Genomic DNA, 7,564 nt, shown 5'->3' on the forward strand with positions numbered 1-7,564 from the left:
CCATCATACTGTATATAGAGGAGCTGTGTGTCCATCATACTGTGTATAAGGGAGCTGTGGGTCCATCATACTGTGTATAAGGGAGCTGCGGGCCCATCATACTGTGTACAAGGGAGCTGTGGGCCCATCATACTGTGTATAGAGGAGCTGTGGGCCCATCATACTGTGTATAGGGGAGCTGTGGGGGCCTTATACAGTGTATATGGAAGCTTTGAGCTCACCATACTGTGTATAATGGAGCAGTACATGAGGGACTTAGGGGACATTATTAAATGTAAAGTGGGCACTTCAGCATTATTGTATTGTTATAGGGGCACTCAGAGTATTGCGACCATCAGAGTTGCATATTGTCACAATATGGCGGTAAAATCAGTGTTCGTTTTTGTATATAGATTTATTTTCAATAACAGCGAGGTCATATTCTGAGGTTCCCCTATATTCACAATTAGAGTGCGCAACCGTCACTGTAATTCTCTCGTGCCCCCCCCCCCCCCCCCTCTGTTCTCTCGTGCCCCCATCTATTCTCCTATGCCCCTGGTATTATGCGCTTGTCACTGTCACTAGAATATAGCAGTGATGCCAGCAGGGTAAATCCCACGTCATAAATTGCTTCCTTAATATGACAATGGTACCAGTCCCCCCTGGCTGCCTGCTGTGTGCCCTCTTTGGTATACACCAGGTAAGCACAGGAGCCACAGGCAGCAGGAGACTGTGCGACCATGAAGGTAAATAGAAGAGGATGTGTTATGTTTGTATTGTATCCTGCCTGGCATTAAAGGGGTTGTCTGAGATGGGGAAATATACAGTATATACATACTAGTTTATTGAAAATAAATCCTACACAGAGAGATATTGCTCTCCTGTCACCCCCGGGAATTCAGCCACAGACCTGGTCGACAGCGTTCTGGAAGCGATGACTGCACCATCTGGATGTCACAGAACAGATAAAACCTGTGATTAACTGCAGCGGTCAGGTGACTGTGAGGCTATGTGCACATGTATTTTTGAGGGCTGCGGATTTTTCCGCAGAGGATTTCAGAAATCCGCAGGTAAAAGGCACTGCGTTTTGCCACGGGTTTACTGTGTTTTGTTTTTTTTGCGCATTTTGTGCGAATTTCACCTGCGGTTTTACACCTGCAGATTCCCATTATGGAGCAGGTGTAAACCGCTGCAGAAACCGCACAAAGAATTGACACGCTGCGGAATGTAAACCGCAGCGTTTCCGCACGATTTTTCCGCAGCATGTGCACTGCGGATTCCGTTTTCCATAGGTTTACATTGTACTGTAAACGCATGGGAAACTGCTGCGGACCCACAGCGGCGGATCCGCAATGTGTGCACATAGCCTTAGACGCTTCTCTGAAGGGGGCCTGTGCCAGTCACCTGACAGTTGTGGGCTTTAATTTTCTCTTATTTTGCCAAATTTTCAAAAGAGTAAGGGATGGTCTTAAAAAATAAAATTGAAAACCCCCGATTACATTATTTAGTGATTCTCATTCGTGTCGGTGTTCCCCTCTGGTACCAAAAGTGATGTCGACCTGTGCATTATTTACATGACCGCTGCAGCCAATCACTGACCTCACAGTCATTTGCTGTACATAATAGTACGACCACTGCAGCCTGTGATTAGTGGGGGTCAAATGGTGAAGGCCCCTGCAATCATTATTATTTATCGTACATCTGGATACAGATCTACAGTACGTAGCAATTAAAGGGGTGTTCAGGGCTGTAGACATATTTCTGCACTCTATGTGACTTCAAACTACTGAATGCATGTAAAGAGTAAATGTAATGTAAATTGAATGTAAGTAAAGAGTAAACCAGATTTATTTATACTGATTTTACTATGGGGGGGGGCGCCATTTTGCAGTTTGCCTCAGGCAGCATAGAGGCTAGGTTCACCCCTGGCCCCACCCACCCACCTCAGTCTTGGCTGCTGCGGGGGGAGGGGGTCTCGGGCGCAGGGCCGCCATCAGGGCATTACAGCCCTGACTACTGTATGGGGCAGAAATGGGTGCTGTACCTTTAAGCAGCAGGCCCAAGTGTATCACGGTCCTGACGCGGGTCATGTGACACGCTGCGACTCTTATGTAGGAGCACTGGAGCAGACTGGAGGTGTGAGAGCCCTCAGGAATACTCCGCAGGTGACGGCACAGACAGTAAGGAGTTAACTGCTGTCAGCCCGAGGATTTCCTGTCTCCTCGGTAACAAGGAACCTTTCTGTGTCATCTGCGGGGGAAGTGTTTCAGTGCTGCACTTCTTGTGCTCTGCCAGTACTGTCCCCCATGTGGTGAGAAGGTGACTGGGGGGTTTGTACAGGGAGCATCAGGGGGGTCTGGGGATATTGGGGGTCTCACCTCTGTGCTTGTCTGCCCCCTCAGATGTTGCCTGTCAGAGGGGGGACCCTGCTAAGGTCCATGGCTGCTGTCTGCAGGTAAGAGCCCTTCCGTCCTGTCTCAGCTGCTGTGGCACTATAAGTCTCAGCATGCACATACAGGGGAGACACAGATTGTGGTGATTTACACGTTTCAAGCTGGAAGACATTTTGCTTTTTTGTAGAGAAGCAGGACGGACATGTTTGTGGGAGACGATACTGAAGTCGGCGGTGAGCAGGGAGAGGAGGCGGGCAGTGTGTGAGGACTCAGGAAGCTGCAGAGAGGAGTGAGGTGAGAGAGGAGACGGGAGTCTGCTGATGTGAGTGAGGAGAGGGGAGGCTGGTAAGGGGAGGAGATGAGAGGCTGGTAAGGAGCTAGCATCATTTTTTTTTCCTGTTGCTGCAAGTACCGCATTTGCCGTATCGCAGCAAAACCGCAAGTGCCGCAAGTCCCATAGGGAATGAATGAGGCCGAACACAGTGTTGCCATAAGTGATCCGTTACGGATGCGGAAAAACTGCCGGATCTGCCGCAAATGTCAAAAATCGCTGATGTGAAAGTAGCCTAAGTCACTGCCGATAGAGTCTGCATTAGTCATACTCGCCAATGGGGGAGGCAGCACGAAAAGTGCCTAGGGCAGCAGAAACTCTAAATACGGCCCTGGACGCATGCGTTTTTATAGAAAAACACAAGAAAACAAGAAAAAACCAAAAAACCCTAACCCTAACCCTACCCCTAACCCTAACCCTACCCCTAACCCTACCCTTAACCCTAACCTGAAAATACGTGGCACTGAAATACGTGGCACTGAAATACGTTTATATACGTATATACGTATATAAGTGCCACGTGTTTCAGTGCCACGTATTTCAGTGCCACGATATTTCAGTGCCACGTATTTCAGTGCCACGTATTTCACGTAAATGCCACGATATTTCAGTGCCACGCATTTAAGTGCCAAGTATAACCACGTAGTTATAGTATTTATAGTACGTGGCATTTAAATACGTGGCACTGAAATACGTGGCACTGCTTTATCGTGGCACTGAAAGACGTGGCACTGAAATACGTGGCACTGAAATAAATATCGTGGCACTGAAAGACGTGGCACTGAAATACATGGCACTGAAATATCGTGGCACTGAAATACACTCACTGGCCACTTTATTAGGTACACCTGTCCAACTTCTTGTTAACACTTAATTTCTAATCAGCCAATCACATGGCGGCAACTCAGTGCATTTAGGCATGTAGACATGGTCAAGACAATCTCCTGCAGTTCAAACCGAGCATCAGTATGGGGAAGAAAGGTGATTTGAGTGCCTTTGAACGTGGCATGGTTGTTGGTGCCAGTAGGGCTGGTCTGAGTATTTCAGAAACTGCTGATCTACTGGGATTTTCACGCACAACCATCTCTAGGGTTTACAGAGAATGGTCCGAAAAAGAAAAAAAATCCAGTGAGCGGCAGTTCTGTGGACGGAAATGCCTTGTTGATGCCAGAGGTCAGAGGAGAATGGGCAGACTGGTTCGAGCTGATAGAAAGGCAACAGTGACTCAAATCGCCACCCGTTACAACCAAGGTAGGCCTAAGAGCATCTCTGAACGCACAGTGCGTCGAACTTTGAGGCAGATGGGCTACAGCAGCAGAAGACCACACCGGGTACCACTCCTTTCAGCTAAGAACAGGAAACTGAGGCTACAATTTGTACAAGCTCATCGAAATTGGACAGTAGAAGATTGGAAAAACGTTGCTTGGTGTGATGAGTCTCGATTTCTGCTGCGACATTCGGATGGTAGGGTCAGAATTTGGCGTAAACAACATGAAAGCATGGATCCATCCTGCCTTGTATGGAGCATCTTTGGGATGTGCAGCCGACAAATCTGCGGCAACTGTGTGATGCCATCATGTCAATATGGACCAAAATCTCTGAGGAATGCTTCCAGCACCTTGTTGAATCTATGCCACGAAGAATTGAGGCAGTTCTGAAGGCAAAAGGGGTCCAACCCGTTACTAGCATGGTATACCTAATAAAGTGGCCGGTGAGTGTACGTGGCACTGAAATATCATGGCACTGAAATACTGAAATAACACTGAAATATCGTGGCACTTATATATGTGGCACTTAAATACGTAACACTGAAATATTGTGGCACTGAAATACGTGGCACTGAAATACGTGGCACTGAAATATCATGGCACTTAAATACGTGGCACTGAAATACGTGGCACTGAAATACGTGGCACTATGACTGTCAGAAAATGTTCATTAGACGGTTAGGGGTGAGGTTAGGGGCAGCGTTAGGGTTAGGGTTTGGATCCCTTTATCACTTTGATGGTGGTGGGTGACTTTTCAGTGTGTTTTCTGTTTTTTAGGTGTCTTATTGACACCTCTCCATTATTAACCATGCTTAATATCACCTTAAAATAGCAAGGTGACATTAACTCCTTATTACCCCATATGCCACCGCTACAGGGCAGTGGGAAGAGAGAGTCTAAGTGCCAGAATTGGCGTATCCTATAGATTATTATTATTATTTATTATTATAGCGCCATTTATTCCAGGAGGAGGGGTATACATAATAAAAACAGGTACAATAATCTTGAACAATACAAGTCATGACTGGTACAGGAGGAGAGAGGACCCTGTCCGCGAGGGCTCACAATCTACAAGGGATGGGTGAAGATACAGTAGGTGAAGATAGAGCTGGTTGTGCAGTGGTTTGGTCGATCGGTGGTTACTGCAGGTTGTAGGCCTGCCAGAAGAGGTAGGTCTTCAGGTTCTTTTTGAAGGTTTCGATGGTAGGTGAGAGTCTGATATGTTGTGGTAGAGGGTTCCAGAGTAGTGGTGATGCGCGAGAGAAATCTTGTATGCGATTGTGGGAAGAGGAGATAAGAGGGGAGTAGAGAAGGAGATCTTATGAGGATCGGAGGTTGCGTGCAGGAAAGTACTGGGAGATGAGGTCACAGATGTATGGAGGAGACAGGTTGTGGATGGCTTTGTATGTCATGGTTAGGCTTTTGTACTGGAGTTTCTGGATAATGGGGAGCCAGTGAAGGGATTGACAGAGGGGAGAGGCCAGGGAATAGCGGGGGGACAGGTGGATTAGTCGGGCAGCTGAGTTTAGAATAGATTGGAGGGGTGCGAGAGTGTTAGAGGGGAGGCCACAGAGCAGGAGGTTACAGTAGTTGAGGCGGGAGATGATGAGGGCATGGACTAGGGTTTTTGCAGATTCTTGGTTTAGGAATGTACGGATCCGTGAAATATTTTTGAGTTGAAGGCGGCAGGAAGAGGAAAGGGCTTGGATATGCGGTTTGAAGGAGAGATCAGTGTCAAGGATTACCCCTCCCACAGCGAGCTTGTGGGAATGGGGAGAGTGGGCAGCTGTTTACTGTAATGGATAGGTTTGTTGGGGGGTCACGTGAGATGGGGGAAAGATGACGAATTCTGTTTTGTCCATGTTAAGTTTTAGAAATCTAGCGGAGAAGAAGGATGAAATAGCGGATATACATTGAGGGATTCTGGTTAGTAGGGTGGTGTTATCTGGTCCAGAGATGTAAATCTGTGTGTCATCAAAACCGTGAGATTCTATGAGCTATCCCAGGCCAAAAGTGTAAATGGAAAAGCAGGGGCCCTAGAACTGGACCTTGCGGGACTCTGACAGATAGGGGGCTAGGTGAAGAGGTGGTGTGTGAATGGGAGACGCTGAATGTTCGGTCAGTTAGGTATGACGAGATACAGGATAGGGCCAAGTCTGTGATGCCAAGGGATGAGAAGGTCTGTAGTAGTAGGGAATAGTCCACTGTGTCAAAGGCAGAGGACAGGTCCAGGAGGAGGAGGATAGAGTAGTGTCGCTTGCTCTTGGCGGTTAATAGGTCATTGGTGACCTTAGTTAGGGCAGTTTCAGTGGAGTGGTGTGACCGGAAGCCTGATTGTAAGCGGTCGAAAAAGGAGCAGGAAGATAGATGGGAGGACAGTTCAAGATGGATGTGTTGTTCCAGTAGTTTTGAGGCATAGGGGAGAAGTGATATAGGGCGATAGCTAGATACAGAGGATGGGTCAAGAGAGGGATTTTTGAGGATAGGTGTGATTGAGGCATGTTTAAAGCTTGAGGGGAAAACACCAGTTGTTAGTGATTGGTTGAAGAGATGGGTTAGAGTTGGGATGAAGACTGTGGCGAGGTTTGGGATGAAGTGGGAAGGGATCTGATCAAGTGCACAGGTGGTGAGATGCAATCTTGAGAGTAGAGTGGAGAGTCGATCTTCTGTAATGGTGGAGAAGCTGGTTTTCGAGGTGGAGGGCTGGGTAGTTGGGAAGAAGGGCTCTGGGGGTTGTCGACTAAAACTGTCTCTGATATTCTCAATCTTCTGCTTGAACAATGAGGCAAAGTCTTCAGCTGAGATGTGTGGGGAGGGAGGAGGTTCTGGGGACGGAGGAGAGAGTTGAAGATGTTGAATAACTGTTTAGGGTTGTGAGACAGGGAGGATATGAGAGATGAGAAGTAGGTTTGTTTAGCTGTGGCGTGTGTGGTCTTGAAAGTAGTGAGGGACTGTTTGAATACGATAAAGTGCTCATTGGAGTTGGATCTTTTCCATCTCTGCTCAGCAGCCCTGCAAGCTTGCCTCAGTTCTTTGGTCAGGCTGGTGTGCCAGGGCTGTCTGTTGATTTTGCGAGCTTTGGTATGTCTGAGAGGGGCAAGAGATTCCAAAGAATATATAGATGCGCCTTTTCTGGGGCTGCTGGATGCTGGTATTTTTAGCCGGAGGGGTCAATATCCATGGCCCCTTCCTAGGCTATGAATATCTGCCCGCAGCTGTCTGCATAGCCTTTCTGGCTATTAATTATAGGGCGACCTCACATAATTTTTTTGGGGGGTCCCCCTATTAGAATAGCCAGTAAAGGCTAAATATACAGCTGCGGGCTGATATTCATAGCCTGGGAAGATCCATGGGTATTAACCACTCCCCAGGCTACAAATATGGGCCCCGGCCGTCGGCTTTCCCTCTCTGGCGAAGAAAATTGCGCGGGAGACCATGCAATTTTTTTCGCTTGTAGGATGGAACTTGTGGAGTCAATAAATAGGCTTCCACATTAATTATTCATGATTTTCTGGGCCGAGATCCATTATATGTCCATTTTGCAAGCCGGCAAGAAAATCTCGCCATACCGATGCCATACGCATGTCACACGG

At 47.6% G+C, this 7,564-nt stretch overlaps 1 long non-coding RNA gene across 1 annotated transcript; it reads left to right on the top strand.

Moving 5' to 3' along the window:
* Positions 1-2,130: 2,130 nt before the first annotated feature.
* LOC143813488 (uncharacterized) lies at positions 2,131-2,669 on the top strand. Its single transcript, XR_013223611.1, has 3 exons — positions 2,131-2,298; positions 2,382-2,434; positions 2,560-2,669. It is a non-coding gene; the product is annotated as an uncharacterized LOC143813488 (long non-coding RNA).
* The last annotated feature ends 4,895 nt before the right edge of the window (positions 2,670-7,564 follow it).

This window comes from Ranitomeya variabilis, chromosome 1 (assembly GCF_051348905.1).
Source record: "Ranitomeya variabilis isolate aRanVar5 chromosome 1, aRanVar5.hap1, whole genome shotgun sequence".
Lineage (NCBI taxonomy): Eukaryota > Metazoa > Chordata > Amphibia > Anura > Dendrobatidae > Ranitomeya > Ranitomeya variabilis.